Below are 16,719 nucleotides of genomic sequence, written 5' to 3' on the forward strand. Positions count from 1 at the left end.
ACTCAGAAAAAAGGTTCCTGTACTACTTTTGGGCGACCTCGGGGCGACTTGCATTGACTTCTATACAGAAGTCATCTGCAAGTCGCCTCTGAGGTCGCCGCAGGTCGCGGCGAGGCAAGTCGGAGACGCCTCGCCTCGCCTGCTGTGTGAACCGGCCCTAAGGGAAAATGTCCAAATTGGGCCCAAAGTGTCAATATTTTGTGTGGCCACCATTATTTTCCAGCACTGCCATAACCCTCCTGGGCATGGAGTTTACCAGAGCTTCACAGGTTGCCACTGGAGTCCTCTTCAACTCCTCCATGATGGCATCAGCTGGTGGATGTTAGATACCTAGCACTCCTCAACCTTCCATTTGAGGATGCCCCACAGATGCTCAATAGGGTTTAGGTCTGGAGACATGCTTGGCAAGTCCATCACCTTTACCCTCAGCTTCCTTAGCAAAGCAGTGGTTGTCTTGGAGGTGTGTTTGAGGTCATTATCATGTTGGAATACTGCCTTGCGCCCAGGCTCCGAAGGGAGGGGATCATGCTCTGCTTCAGTATGTCATAGTACATGTTGGCATTCATGGTTCCCTCAATGAACTGTAGCTCCCCAGTGCCGGCAGCACTCATGCAGCCCCAGACCATGACACTCCCACCATGTTTGACTGTAGGCAAAACACACTTGTCTTTGTACTCCTCACCTGGTTGCCACCACACACACTTGACACCATCTGAACCAAATAAGTTTATCTTGGTCTCATCAGACCACAGGATATGGTTCCAGTAATCCATGTTCTTAGTCTGCTTGTCTTCAGCAAACTGTTTGCGGGCTTTCCTGTGCATCATCTTTAGAAGAGGCTTCCTTCTGGGACGACAGCCATGCAGACCAATTTGATGCAGTGTGCGGTGTATGGTCTGAGCACTGACAGGCTGACCCCCCCACCCCTTCAACCTCTGCAGCAATGCTGGCAGCACTCATATGTCTATTTCCCAAAGACAACCTCTGGATATGAAGCTGAGCACGTGCACTCAACTTCTTTGGTCGACCATGGCGAGTCCTGTTCTGAGTGGAACCTGTCCTGTTAAACCAAAGAGCGTCATGGAGCTGCAGCAGCAGGCTGTGAGCGCAGGACGGCATGACAGATGCTTTGGATGCACTGTCGCCGTTTTTAGGAAATAGGGTCCCGTCGCTTTAAGAGTGCGGCGGGCGGGGCGGTGGGCGGAGCCAAAAGTTAGGAATCACGAGGCAGAGAGGAAGACAGGGTCAGTGTAGAGCGGAGGAGGAAGCGATTCCCACCCACCCTCCCCTTTTTTGATGACGGGTTTTGGGCAAAAGGTTGGTTTGGGATTGGCAGTGTCCTGGGGGGTAATTGAGAAGGTTAAGTGGTACAGGTAGAGAATAGGTGGTACCCATCCATGGTGATGGGGGTGGTTGGATTGGTACTTCACGTTTACATGGGGTTAACCGAAAGAGTAAAAACGGGTAGGTCACTGCATTGGTTGGGATAGCTTCCGAGACAGGGGATTCCGTCTGGAGGTCAAGAGGTTAAAAGGTAATGTGCAGTGACCAGTAGGGTCGATTATATGCTATGGCCCAGGATACAGTTACTGGAATGTTTACAAGTTATGGTTATTTATTGAAAGTTATATTTGTTATTTATATATATATATATCTATTTTGGTTAAATAAATCAAGGCTTGTTGGCCCTTTACTCCAAACTCAGTCTGGTCTGGTTTATGGCGGAGTTGGGTTTGGAGAGTTGGGATATATGGAGACGGTTAAATCATTATGCAGAAGTAGGTCAGACAATACAGAGGTCATGTACTGTATGGTCTTGGCCACCGTGCTGCAGTTCAGTTTCAGGGTCTTGGCAATCTTCTTATAACCTTGGCCATCTTTATGTAGAGCAACAATTCATTTTTTTCAGTCTTTTAGAGAGTTCTTTGCCACAAGGTGCCATGTTGAACTTCCAGTGACCAGTATGAGAGGGTGAGAGCAATAACACCAAATTTAACACACCTGCTCCCCATTCACCCCTGAGATCTTGTAACACATGACACTGGGGAGGGAAAATGGCTAATTTTGCCTAATTTGGACATTTTCACTTAGGGGTGATCTCACTATTGTTGCCAGTGGTTTAAACATTAATGGCTGTGTGTTGAGTTATTTTGAGGGGACAGCAAATGTACACTGTTATACAAGCTGTACACTCGCTACTTTACATTGTAGCAAAGTGTAATTTCTTCAGTGTTGTCACATGAAAAGATAGAATAAAATATTTACAAAAATGTGAGGAGTGTACTCACTTTTGTGAGATACTGTATATTAACCACTTCAATACCAGGCACTTTCGCTCCTTCTTGCCCGGGACAATTTTCAGCTTTCAGCGCTGTCACATTTTGAATGACAATTGCGCGGTCACGTAACACTGTACCCAAACAAAATTTTTAGAACAAATAGAGCTTATTTTTTGTGGTATTTGATCACCTCTGCGTTTTTTATTTAATTTTTTTTTTTAAAACTACATTTTTGAAAAAAAATTGTTTTTCTTAGTTTCTGTCATAAAATGTTGTTTTCTCCTTCACTGACGGGCGCTGAAGAGGCGGCCCTGATGGGCAATGATGAGTTGGCACTGATAAGGTGGCACTGATATGTAGAATTAAAGAGGCACTAATAGGCAGCACTGATAGATGGCATTGATAGATGGCACTGATGGACACTAATAGATAGCACTGATGATGAGGTACTGACAGGTGTTTCTGATGAGCACTGATTGGCACTGTGATGGGCTCTGATTGGGACTGTAGTGGGCTCTGATTGGCATTGTGGTGGGAACTGAGAGACTTTATTGAGGGGCACTGACTGGAAGCTATTGGGCACTGATTGGCAGCTTATTGGCACATCTGATGGAGGCTGGGCTGATTATCAGACTGACATACCGCACTCGCGATTGCGTTGTGCTCCCCCGTGAGCGTGCGGTAACATTTATGGGCTGGATTGAGGGTCAGGATTAAAGTATGTAAATTCTAATTTCTGCCTTTGATCTGTTAAAAATACAGTTGAAAGCATTTTGTTATATCTGTTCAATAAGTGCCAAAAACTTCCTGTTGATCCTGCCAGAAATCTTGTCAGCTGATAACTGTGCACTCTGCCTGTGTTGCATTCCTATCAGTTAGATTGTTACAAGGTCTACAGAAACACCTCCCTCTATGTCAGTGGTCTCCAAATTGTTGCCCATGGGCCGGATGCGGCCCTTTGCTTGCCCTTATCTAGCCCTTGGGGCACTATTTCTCCAATTAATACCAGGCACTATTGCTCACACTGACATCAGCAATTGGACATAATTCCTCCCACCAATGAGGCCCTATTTCTCCCACTGATACACACAATGGTGCACTCTTCCTCCAACTAACATCAATAATGTGGGCCTCTTCCTCCAACTAACATCAATAATAGGGCGCTTTCCCTCCCACTGATAGCATCAAAGGAGCATTTCTCCTCCCCCTAACACCAATGATGGGGCGTTCTTCTTCCCACTGACATCATTAAAGGGGCACTCTTCTTCCCTCTCCCATCAGAGATGGGACATTATTGCTCTCACTGATGCCATGGATGGGGCATTTTTCGTCCTACTGATACCAACAATGGGACTCTCGATTCATCCCACTGACACCATCAAAGGGGCATGCTTCCTTCTCCTAACACCAATGATGGGGTGCTCTTCCTTCCACTAACACCAATGATGGGACACTATTCCTCTCACTGACACCATCAAAGGGACCCTTATCTTCCCACTGACACCAGCGATGGGGCACTATTCCTCCCACTGATACCAGCGATGGGGCACTATTCATCCCACTGACCCCAACAATGGGGCACTCTTCTTCCCACTGACACCAACAATGGGGCACTTTCCTTCTACTAAAGTCATGGATGGGGTATTATTCCTCCTACTGATACCAACAACGGGACTCTATTCCTCCCACTAACAGTATTGAAGGGGCACTCTTCCGTCCACTGATATCATCAAAGGGACACTCCTCCTTCCCCTAACACCAATGATGGAGTGCTCTTTTTCCCACTGCTACCAACACTGGGGCAGTCTTCCTCCCACTAACACCATCAAAGGGGCCCTCTTCTTCCCACTGACATCAAAAAGGGGAACTATTCCTCCCACTGATTCCATGGATGGGGCACTATTCCTCCCACTGATTCCAACAATAGGACTCTATTCCTCCCACTAACCCCATTAAAGGGGCACTTTTCCTCCCACTGATACCATGAAAGGAACACTCTTCCTTCCCCTAACACCAATGATGGGGTGCTCTTCCTCCAAATGCCACCAATGATGGGACACTCTTCCTCCCACTAACACCATCAAAGGGACACCCATCTTCCCACTGACACCAACAATGGAACTCTATTCCTCCCACTAATACCAATGATGGGGCATTTTGTACTCCACTGGTAGAAACACAGTAAGGTGAGTGAGTGTTATTGCCCTAGGACATTAAGTTTTCTATTTGCAAGATTATTTGTTTATCACCCTGAATTTAGGCAGGGTTGCTCCTCACAAATTTACTTGCCAGGAATAATTATCCTGGATGATTGTTAGAGATCTATTGATTTCTCCCTAAGTTTGGCTGTGTTGCATTTTTCTCTTCTACCACTAGGTGGCCGGGTACTTGGTGGTAATAGATACGAGGACAACGCAAGGTCAGGTTATGGGTATATGGGGTATCTCAGTCAATGGGCAGGGGTTTTCTTGAATCCCTTGGCCTGCTGGGAGAGTTTATATATTTTGGTGGAGTCAGGTAATCTACGTTCTGTGCCACCTGGATGGCTGTCTGGGTGGACGTGTGCTGTATTGCCCGGGCTTCTAGGCCAGAGATTGGGCCCATTCTGGGCACATCTGGCTGCTAGGCTGTCTGAGGGCCTATCCAGAAGCAAACGAGCAGAGTAGGGTTGGGATTGTGGCTTGCAGTCTATCCAGAAGTGACGGTTCTGCTGGTCGGAGAACCTGTTGTGGTCAGAGGTAGAGGGGAAGCTGTCGCCAGTAGGGGACAATCCGCATAATTTCCAGGTATCACAGTGAGCAACTGAAGCAAGTACTGGAGCAGCATTCTCACCAACTGGGGACAGGGAAGAATCTGGAAACTTCAGTGGTTATCAAGTCAGGGACCCGGCCAGCGGAGTTGACGCTTGCAGAACAGCCTTGTGTGTCAAGCCAGGGACCGTGCAGGCCAGTGGGGGTGAAGCTTGAAAGGTATCTAGAGTGCCAAACTAGTGACCCAGCAGAGAAGCGGGGTGACGCTTGAGGAAAATACCCCTGTGAAGATTGGAGGAGCTCAAGGGATTCAGTGGTAGTGAATCAGTGGGTCTAGTGAGAGAGACTGGGAGCTCATTGATCTGAAGAACTACAAGGAGTGATTGTAGTGGAATAGAAAGGAACTGTTCAGCTTTGTGTTAGGAACTGTTAAAGACTGTTGCCATAAGAGACAGCATTCCTGTCTTGCTGAATGCCTTTCTCTTCATGGCTGTCCTCCTATTGAAGTCTCGTAGTCTGCCAATTAATCTTGCAACTACCTAAGGGTGTCCTGGCTCTAACCATCTCTCCCCCAAATAGTTTGTTAAGAGAAATAAACTTTCTTTTGCATTCAGGAAGTGTCTGGCGCCCAATAACTTTAACTACTCAGCACCCACCATGCCTCACAACCCACTACATACAGAAGGATGTCAGCTATCCTTGGCCCTGGAGGTTCTCATTAGATCAAAGAAGGCCTGGGACCTTGTTACATTTGCTGCCCAACGTGGGGCTACGGCGTTATCTTTGCAGCAGTTGCCTTTAGCAACCTGCCTCAGCTTCATCGGGATTTTGTCTGGCTCCGTGGGAAGGTGGCAAGTAACCTTAACACTTCGAATGGACTGTGTTGTCGTGTGTACTACCAATATGGAGAAGAACCATCAAGTCTCACTGCTCAGGGGAGAGGATCAGCCTGACCTTTTGACACTTCCTGCCATCACTGTGAGGGAAGGCGGGCGCCACAGTTCCCAGAGAACAATTGCATCATTCAGTCGGCAAGGGGAGGAGTTCCCGCTCTGCAGAGGAGTGTAGCAAGCTCCCAGGCCTCCTTTGATCTAATGAGAACCTCCAGGGCCAGGAACAGCTGACATCCTTATGTATGTAGTGGGTTGTGAGGCATGGTGGGTGCAGAGTAGTTAAAGTTATTGGGCAACATTTTTGGATTACAATAGAGAAAAGAGATAAAAGGGGAGAACAGAGAGAAAGAGAGAGAGAGAGAGAGAAAAGGGACAGAGGGAAGGGTTATGTGGAAAAGGGAAGAGGGAAATCCCACCTAGGAGGTGAGGGGCATCCTATGCTAATCAAGCAATGCGAACATCAGGTTTAAAGTTGAAGTTTCTGACACTCATTAAGACTGAGCTATGTATAGGGGAGGTATTCATCCGAGAAGCGAAAAAGGTCTCAATAAAACCATCTGGTCTTGTGTTCCTCAGATTCATCCTGAATAGTAGCAGTCAAATCTTCCATCGTTCAATATCATTAACCTTTGGGAACCATTGGGCCACTGTGGGGCCAGATTGCTGCTTCCATTGGCTCAGTATGCAAGCCTGAGCAGCATTGAGAAGGTGCTTAAAGGAGCGTCATTTCTGGAAGATGGCGCTTTTGAAATCCAGTGTCTTTGTATTCCCCTTATGCTTCCTATTTGTGTGATTTATGCTGAAACTACCGTATATACTCGAGTATAGGCCGACCCGAATATAAGCCGAGGCCCCCAATTTACCCCCAAAAAAACTGGCAAACTTATTGACTCGTGTATAAGCCGAGGGTGAGACATGCCTGTCCATCCCTGTGTGTGTGTCCGTCCATCCCTGTGTGTCCGTCCATCCCTGTGTGTCCGTCCATCCCTGTGTGTGTGTCCGTCCATCCCTGTGTGTCCGTCCATCCCTGTGTGTGTGTGTGTCCATCCATCCATCCATCCCTGTGTGTGTGTGTGTCCATCCATCCATCCATCCCTGTGTGTGTGTGTCTCCATCCATCCATCCATCCCTGTGTGTGTGTGTCTCCATCCATCCATCCCTGTGTGTGTGTGTCTCCATCCATCCATCCATCCCTGTGTGTGTGTGTATCCATCCATCCCTGTGTGTGTGTGTCCGTGTGTGTGTGTGTGTGTGTGTGTGTGTGTGTGTGTGTGTGTGTGTGTGTGTGTGTGTCCAGCCTACCTGTGTCCCGAGCCTGTGTCCCGTGCCTTGCCTCCTTGCCTCCGTCCCGTGCCTTGCCTCCTTGCCTCTGTCCCGTGCCGTGCCTTGCCTCCGTCCCGTGTCGTGCCTTGCCTCCGTCCCGTCCCGTGCCGTGCCTTGCCTTGCCTCCGTCCCGTGCCTTGCCAGGATCGCCGCTCTTCGTCGGCGCCTCGGCGGACATTCTACCATTCAAACGCCGCGCCTCCGCCTCCGCCTTCGCCTGTGATAGGCGGAACACTGAATTTCCCAGCAGCCTGTGTTCCGCCTATCACGGACATCGTCTCATCCTCGTCCGTAGTACGAGGATGAGACGATGTCCGTGATAGGCGGAACACAGGCTGCTGGGAAATTCAGTGTTCCGCCTATCACAGGCGAAGGCGGAGGCGGAGGCGCGGCGTTTGAATGGTAGAATGTCCGCTGTCTGTCTGCTCGACACGCTGATCGAGCAGGCAGACAGCGATGACTCGAGTATAAGCCGAGGGGGGCACTTTCAGCCTCAAAAAAGAGGCTGAAAATCTCGGCTTATACTCGAGTATATACGGTAATTGACCTGTGATCGCTGTTTCTCTAAGTTGCCCCATATTTCTACATCCGCAATCAAGTCTGTATTGTTTGTAATCAGTAGGTCTAGTAACATATTGCTTCTTGTTGGTGCATTTACCATCTGATCCATGAAATTGTCCTGTAAGACATTTAGGAAATTGACAGCCTTAGATGAATGCACGGTTCCTTCTATCCAGTCTATGTCTGGATAATTAAAATCTCCCATAATAATGACACTTCCCATCCTTTCTGCCATTCTAAACTGTGATAGGAGGTCTGCCTTCCCCTCCTCCCTCAGGTTAGGGGGCCTATAGCATACTCCTAGTATTACTTTCTCCTTGGTTTCCTCCCATTGTAACTCTACCCATAAGGATTCCAGCTCTTCCCTTTCTCCATTAGTGATGTCATCCCTCACATTCACCTGTATATCATTTTTGATATGGTCCCTGACTGATTTCACCAATGACATGCAACTGAGCGTACTTATTGGGATGTTCCATCTCAGGATTGGCCTCCCTGACTCTCTCCCCTCTATCCTTCCTGACTGTCACCAATCTACTCTTCTCTGGTGCCTGCACAACTTTGTCTCCATCCGCCTCTGTGCTGGCTCCTGCCGACACCTGCCAGGTACGTTCCCAGCTCTCCTTTGGGATGGAGATTTTTTTCAGTGTTGACAGTTGCGTCCCTAGCTTCAGAACCTGGGCTTTCAGGGAAACAATGTGCTTACATTTTGCACAGCAGAATTTGCCCTTGATCGGATGATCAAGGAATCTACGTTGATAGCGTTACGGTGTGAAGGCACCACCAACATCCAAAAACCAATTTATCTGCACGTGTTTGATGGGTGCATATCATTTTAATTTTTGACAGCAGAGCCAATTCTTGCTTTCATCAAGAGTACCTCTATAGGGTTACAGTGTGAAGGCACCACCAACACCCAAAGACCAATTTTTTTGTACCTATTACTTCTATTCAAAGTCTGAGAAAGAATTTAGTCAAAAAATCTCTAATCTTGTTCTAAGTGCACTAAATTGTGGCCTCATCATACAGACTGCCCCTCAAGTCATTGTTTATAAAATAAAGAAAACTTAAATGGAAAATGTAATTTTTTTTTGGCTTTATAAATGTCGTTATTGCAGCAGCAAGCTCTATACTGTACTATATTGAAAGGTATTTTTCATTTTTATTATTTCACTTTAAGCATCAGTAAATCACTGTTCATTTAAAAATGATGTTTTTTACAAACTTTTTTTTCATTGATACATGTCCCCCAGGGCAGTACCTGGACCAACATAACCATTGTATACCCAATTAATTGCATATAAGCCTTCCAAATAGTCACTTTTGATTTTTAAAGCTCAGGTCCCATAGACTTTAATGGGGTTTGATATTCGGTTCCAAATTTTTGTGATGTTTTAAAGTTCTGCCGTGAACCAAACAGGGGGTTGTTTGGTTCATCACCACAGCAGTCACTGGGTCACCATAAGGACTTGTTCACATGTGTGGAGCTCTCTGAAGAGCCATCCATATTCAGATCGCTCTTCGGAGAGCATTTGACAGGTAGTGAGGAGGCATTGTTTTGCCTCCTCACCACCTGCTTTAATGCTTTGGTCCCCACACAAGCAAACTCATTCACTTGAATGGGTCTCGAATGGTGGGAATACAGGGGGTATAATTCCTGCCACAGCTGCAAAGCATTTCAGACATGGCATGTATTAGCCCTGGCCTGTTTATTGACGACTTTTCTGCCTGTTGCCTGGACTGATCTTTTGCCTGTTTGCTGACCATGTCTCTGCCTGCGCCTGAAATGGCTCATCTTCACATCCAGCTGGCTATGTTTCTGCGAGACACCAGTCCCAGCAATCCCTTGCAGACAACTGTACTCCTGGAACCACCTGAACTCTTTTGTTCTTCCTTTTATTAGCCTCCTGTATTTCCTGGCTAGTGAACATGGCATTCCTGGGGGGCAGCGATGTACCAGTAGGATAGGCTTGCTTGGCTTATAGGAACTGGAACTGCTATAGGTGACACATTGGTTTTGATACAATTGGTTGAAATGTGTGATACAAAAGATACAATGTCCAGTATATAATCTGTCCAAACATTGAAAAAGTCCCACATATGTGGTATCGTAATACTAAGAAGGAATTGCAGAATGTGTTTTGGAGTTTAATTCTAATTATGCCCAATGCTGTGTGTGAGAAAGATTTTATTAAATTGATAACTTTGTGTATAAAAAACATTTTTTATTCTGCATTTTCCAAAAACTTGTGGCAAAAAATTAAGTTTTCAAAAGACGCACTATGCCTTGTGGTGTTTTCTTTCCAAAATGTGGTCATTTTATGGGTTTATGGGTTTTTCCACCTTTCTGGTGCTTCAGGGCTTCCAAAAATGTGATAGGTAGTCAGAAAATGTGATGCATAATTTATGTCCCTAGAAAGCTGAGTGGACAGCTGAGTTAAGCAGTCTGGTCCGGGCAGATATGTGGCTGGATGAGAGCTATAGTGCCCTCCAGCAGCATGTAGCCCAAGTGTGCCCTTGGACAGTGGACAACAGGCAGACAGAAGGCTTTGGCTATGGTGGCCTGGGGCTGTTAGACGGGTGGCTGTCACAGAACCCTGTCACGTACCTGATGGATGAGTATGACATGTAGTGGGAAGGTTTTCTCTGTAAAACCCTGGCTCAAGGGCCACCGATATTGCACACCAGCAGCAGTTCCGAGGGCCCAGGGGGAAAAGGTGGGGGTTCTTCTTCTCCAGTGGCAGATTCACAGTTCAGGAGAGGAGGTGGACATACTCCCTCCCCAACAGTCAGCCAGAACAGAAGAAATTGTATTTTCTTCCCTGGCAGGGATCTGTGCACCTGGGAGACAGTACCAGAGAAATGTCTTTCCAGAAGCTGGATGAAAGTATGGGAGATGGAGCAGCAGGCTCATCTCCCTAGCAGCTGTTCAATGACAAGGGAGGAGAGGAAGCCATCCTCACTCCCTAGCAGCAGTCCGAGATGAAGGGAGAGGAGGAAACCATTAGCCCTCCCCAGTGGTAGGTCAAAGACCAGGCAGAGGAGGTGGTTGTCCTCCCTTCCCAGTGTCAGATCCATCCCCCATCCTGGGAGTGGAGGAAGCCAGCCTCCCTCCCCAACAGTTAGCTAGAGTGGATGATGTGAGATCCCTAACAGATGTGCTGGCATCAAGCCAGAGTGCTACCAACCTCTGCCCAGCACTGACAAAAGTTCTGAAGTTCCAGAGAGCCGGGGCAAGTGGCCCCTCTCCCCAGTGACAAGCTGAAGTAGTGGAGCTCCTACTCCCAGCTGAAGTGCTGGCAACATGGCAGAGCGCCACTGGCCACAGCTTCAGGAAGCCAGGGCAGTCGGCCATTCTCCCCAGCAGCAGACTGAGCCCTGGAATGGTAATGACCACCCAGCTAAAGCGATGGCAGTCAGACAGAAAGTTCACAACCTGTCCCACACCTACTGATGACAACTCTTCCCTGCGGCCAAGAATGGAGATCACGTGGACAAACTATGTGGATTCAATCTGCATGACTAATGCATGTCCAGACAAGATGGAGGTCTGAGATTTGGTTAGTCTACTTTGGATGGATCAGAACGTGTTTTGTGGTGTAATTCGAAGTATGCTTATAATGTGCATAACTTAAGACATAACTTAAAATGACAACTTTGTGGGGAAAAAATATATATTTCTTAATTTTCCAATAAATTGTGACATAAAATTGACAACTTCAAAAAACTCACCATGCCTCTTACTAAACATCTTGGACTGTCTACTTTCTATAAATGGGAAAGTGGAAAGTGTGGCAAGCATTTGTATTCAGCACCCCCTGAGTCAATACTTTGTAGAACCACCTTTCGCTGCAAGTCTTTTTGGGGATGTCTCTACCAGCTTTGCACATCTAGTAGAGGGAAAAGTCTGTAGATGTGGCAAGTATTGCCCCAGATTCTCAATTGGATTTAGGTCTGGACTGTGACTGGGCCATTCTAATACATGAATATGTGTGGATCTAAACCATTCAATTGTAGCTCTGGTTGTATGTTTAGGGTCATTGTCCTGCTGGAAGGTGAACCTCCGCCCCAGTCTTAAGTCTTTTGCAGATTTTCTTCTAAGACTACCCTGTATTTGGCTCCATCCATCTTTCCATCAACTATGACCAGCTTCCTTGTCCTTGCTGAAGAAAAACATCCCCACAATATGATGCTGCCACCACCATGTTTCACGATGGGGGGGGGGGGGGGGGGTATGTTCAGAGTAATGTGCAGTTTTAGTTTTTTGCCACACATAGCATTTTGCTTTTGGCCCAAAAAGTTCAATTTTGGTCTCATCTGACCAGAGCACCTTCTTCCACATGTTTGCTGTGTCCCCCACATAGCTTCTTGCAAACTGCAAACAGGACTTCCTGTGGCTTTCTTTCAACACTGGCTTTCTTCTTGCCACTCTTCTACAAAGGCCAGATTTGTGGAATGCATGACTAACAGTTGTCCTATGGACAGATTCCCACACCTGAACTGTGGATCTCTGCAGCTCCTCCAGATTCACCATGGACCTCTTGGCTGCTTCTCTGATGAATGCTCTTCTTGCCTGGCCTGTCAGTTTAGGTGGACGACCATGTCTTGGCAGTGGCGTAACTAGAACCTTCAGGGCCCCGATGCAAGAAACCATGGAGGGCCCCCCTGACCTCCAGCCAGGGCTCTTCTGACTGATCCTGAGGGCAGCAGGACCTGGATAGGAGGGGGAACAAATCCTCTCCATTTTCCTCCTGCAGTTACTTAATTCCTATCAGAGGGAGAGGAGGAGAAGCAGACTTTTAGTGGCTACAGGAGAAAAATTGAGGGGATGTGTTCCTCTAAATGCCCCCCTCCCCCATCTAGGTGTTCAGGGGCAACATGTGCGCCATCACAATTGTGAACCCTGTAGTTACGCCCCTGGGATGAGTGCCAGTGGTGGTGGTGGGGGATGGGATTAGTGGCAGCAGTGGTGTTTGAGGAGGGATAGGATCAGTGGCATCGGTGGTGGGGGATGGGATGAGTGGCAGTGGTGAGGGAGAGATGGGATGAGTGGCAGCGGTGGGCAGGATGGGAAGAGTGGCAGCGGTGGGAAGGATGGGATCAGTGGCAGCAGTGTTGGTTGGGTGGGGATGGGATCAGTAGTAGCGGTGGTAGGGAATGGGATAAGTGGCAGCAGTGAGGGTGATGGGATCAGTGGCAAGGGTTGTGGTTGGGGGATGGGATCAGTGATGGGGGGTTGAATGGGATGAGTGGCAGATGTGGTGGTGGGAATGGGATCAGTGGCAAGGGTGATGGTTGGAGGGGGATGGGATGGGATGAGTGGCAGTGGTGGTGGGAAGATGGGATCCGTGGTGAGGGTGATGGTTGGGGGGTGGGATGAGATGAGTGGTGGGGAGGGGAATGGTATCAGTGGCAAGGATGGTCGTTGCTGGATGGTCGTTGCTGGATGGTCATGGTGGGGTGGATCAGTGGCAGCAGTGGTTGTGGTGGTGTGGGGGTTATAAATGGTGGTGGTGTGGGGGAGGGGGAATCAGAGGCAGTAGTGGTTGTGTGGTGGGTATCAGTGGCAGTAGTGGTGGTGTGTGGGTATCAGTGGCAGTAATGGTGGTGTGTGGGGGTATCAGTGGCAGTAATGGTGGTGTGTGGGGGTATCAGTGGCAATAATGGTGGTGTGTGGGTGGTATCAATGGCAGTAATGGTGGTGTGTGGATGGTATCAGTGGCAGTTGTGGTGGTGTGTGGGTGGTATCAGTGGCAGTTGTGGTGGTGTGGGGGGTATCAGTGGCAGTTGTGGTGGTGTGCGGGGGTATCAGTGGCAGTTGTGGTGGTGTGCGGGGGTATCAGTGGCAGTTGTGGTGGTGTGCGGGGGTATCAGTGGCAGTTGTGGTGGTGTGGGGGTATTAGTGACAGTAGTGCTGGTGTGGGGGGTATCAGTGGCAGTGTGCGGGGTATCAGCGGCAGTTGTGGTGGTGTGCGGGGGTATCAGTGGCAGTTGTGGTGGTGTGCAGGGGTATCAGTGGCAGTTGTGGTGGTGTGGGGGTATTAGTGACAGTAGTGCTGGTGTGGGGGTATCAGTGGCAGTTGTGGTAGTGTGGGGGGGTATCCGTGGCAGTTGTGTTGGTGTGGGGGGTATCAGTGGCAATTGTGGTGGTGTGGGGGTAACAGTGGCAGTTGTGGTGGTGTGGGGGGTATCAGTGGCAGCAGTGGTGTGGAGGGGGGATCAAGAGATGGGTGCCACTCACTTGTAGATCACTTGGTTCCCTCTGCTTGCTCGGTCTTGCTGGGTGAGCAGGGAGGCTGGGCGGGGCCTGTGATTGAAGGTGTGGACGGAGAAGATGGGCGGAGCAAGCGGGCACAGAGAATTTGGGCGGAGACTGTGCGGGCAGAGGGAATGGGCGGAGAGGATGGGCGAAGCGGACGGGGACTGTCCCCGATGAGTGCGGGAGCAGAGGATGGGCGGAGCAGTCGGAAAGGGTGGGCGGAGCTTACCGGGACTCCGCGTAAATGACTATCTCCCGGGCGGCGGCGAGCCCCCTTACAGTGGTGGAGCTCAAGGGCCCAGTCGCAAATGCGACTGGTGCGACCCTGATAATTCCGCCACTGTGTCTTGGTAGGTTTGCAGTTGTGCTATACTCTTTTTGTTTTCGAATGATAGATTGAACAGTGCTCCGTGAGGTGTTCAAAGCTTGAGATTTTATTTTATAACCTAACCCTGCTTTAAACTTCTCCACAACTTTATCCCTGACCTGTCTGGTGTGTTTCTTGGCCTTCATGGTGCTGTTTTCTCACTAAGGATCTCAAACAAACTTCTGAGGGCTTCACAGAAAAGCTGTATTTATACTGAGATTAAATTACACACAGGTGGACTCTATTTACTAATTCGGTGACTTCTGAAGACAATTGGTTTCACTAGATTTTAGTTAGGGGTATCAGAGTAAAGGGGCTTGAATACAAATGTACCCCACACTTTTCACATCTTCATTTGTAAATACATTTAAAAACCATTTATCATTTTCCTTTCACTTTAAAATGATGTGCCACTTTGTCTTGGCCTAACGCACAAAATCCCAACAAAATACATTTACGTTTTTGGTGACATGACAAACATTTCAAGGGGTGTGAATACGTTTTCAAGACACTGTACATATGTTTGGGAACTGTTGGACAATGAAGGTTTATTCATAGCTTTATTAATTGGTAGAATACATCTTCTTAATGCTTTTATTAAACACTTTATCTCTAATGCCATAAATAAGAGGGCTGAGAAGTCTTGGTAAACACATGAACATCAAAAAATTGAGAATCATCACAAAATAATAATAATCTCCTCGGTACATTTCTGAAAACGAAGAAGTTAGAGAGAGCAGACAAAGAAAGAGCTGAACTCCATGAAGGATCAAGGTTCTACCAGCCTTGGAGGCCAAAGGCCGCGTACACACGGGCGGACTGTTCGCCCAACTTTGTCCGCTGAACAGTGTTTGGGCGGACAGTCCGCTCGTGTGTGGGCTTTCAGCGGACAGTTTCAGCGGACAGTTGGACGGACAAGGTTTTTCGGAAATTCCGTAAAACTGTCCGCTGAAACCTTGTTTCAGCGAACAGTCCCCTCGTGTGTAGGCTTGTTCGTCAAACAAAGTTGCGCGCATGCTCAGAAAGGATTTTCACGCCGAAAGCTATAATGCAGTGTATAGGACGTCGTATTTTTCGTCCCGTCGTACGTGCCGTTCACGTCATCGCGCACGGTTTCAGCAAACTGTTCGTCCGTCGTGTGTGGCCATGTCCGTCCATGCTAAGTTTGAGCGGACTGTTTGCCGAAACTGTTGGACGGACAAAGTTGGGCGAACAGTCCGCGCGTGTGTACGCGGCCAAAGACTTCCCAGATCCAGTTTTTCGAGCTATCAACATAACCTTGAAATAGGTGAAAAGAATGACCAGAGACACCAGAATAATAGTTCCAATTAAGGTGGAGAATTGTATGGTGTTTTGGACTGGTAGGACAAGTAATGATTGATGCCTGCACAGTAGATTCTGGGAGAAAAATGTCACCTCAACGGAGGAAATGAGGATTATAAAATCAGCAACATTGGGAAGCAAACCAACAAACCACATTGCTGCAATAGCAAAATATGACCTCCGGGCTGTACATAACATGATGTGTTTGAGAGGGAAGCAAATAGCCACGTATCGTTCCAAAGCCATGATGGCCAGGTTGTACGGAGTGATTCGAAATGTAGCTGAGGCAAAGTTGACTAGAACGTAACAGATGGGCACAGGAATATATAAGAGGAATCCGAAGCCCAAACACAGGAAGAGTCCAAGGCTGAGGTACACTGTGTCATTAATGATCATATGAGTAAAAAGGATGTATCGTGCGTTCTCCGCGTGGAGTGGAGAAGTAAACCACTAGAAGAACTAGGATGAAGTAGATGAAGATACAGAAGCATAATATAATGAAGGAAACAACAACAAACTTAACATTTCTATATAGTTGATCGTGTGGGTTGCTTATATAGGTGATGTTATTGAAAGTACTGAATACAGTTAGGTTCATCATGAGCGGCTTCTGAAAAAAGTGAAAAAATTCATGACACTTCATAGATAGACAGCTAATCTCGATGCAAACCTTTAGCCTGAACTTAACACTTAGTATCATTAAACCCGTATCATTAAAAACTTTCCATAGATGCTGTATTACATGCTGTTCATACTCAGTCACTATGGGATTCGTTTTCTGTACCTGGTCGATCCTGCTGTTTTCCTTCACCCCATTCTGTCAATGTCCCCACTGCAGTTGGGGATTTTGCTGAGCAGTGTTGGCAGCTCTGCACATGCTCAGTTTTCTATTTCTATGCTGAGCATTTTATTTCCTATCACATCTGAGCAGCCCATGTGACTATAGAGTCACACATGTGGGTGT

The 16,719-nt window shown here is 47.7% G+C and overlaps 1 pseudogene; it reads right to left on the bottom strand.

Annotated features, from left to right (window-relative positions):
* Positions 1–14,995: 14,995 nt before the first annotated feature.
* LOC143926916 (odorant receptor 131-2-like) lies at positions 14,996–16,356 on the bottom strand (annotated as a pseudogene).
* Between the last annotated feature and the right edge of the window lie 363 nt (positions 16,357–16,719).

Source organism: Lithobates pipiens, unplaced genomic scaffold, assembly GCF_037356315.1.
Source record: "Lithobates pipiens isolate NorthernLeopardFrog02 unplaced genomic scaffold, aLitPip1_a1.2 Scaffold_23, whole genome shotgun sequence".
In the NCBI taxonomy this organism is placed as follows: Eukaryota; Metazoa; Chordata; class Amphibia; order Anura; family Ranidae; genus Lithobates; species Lithobates pipiens.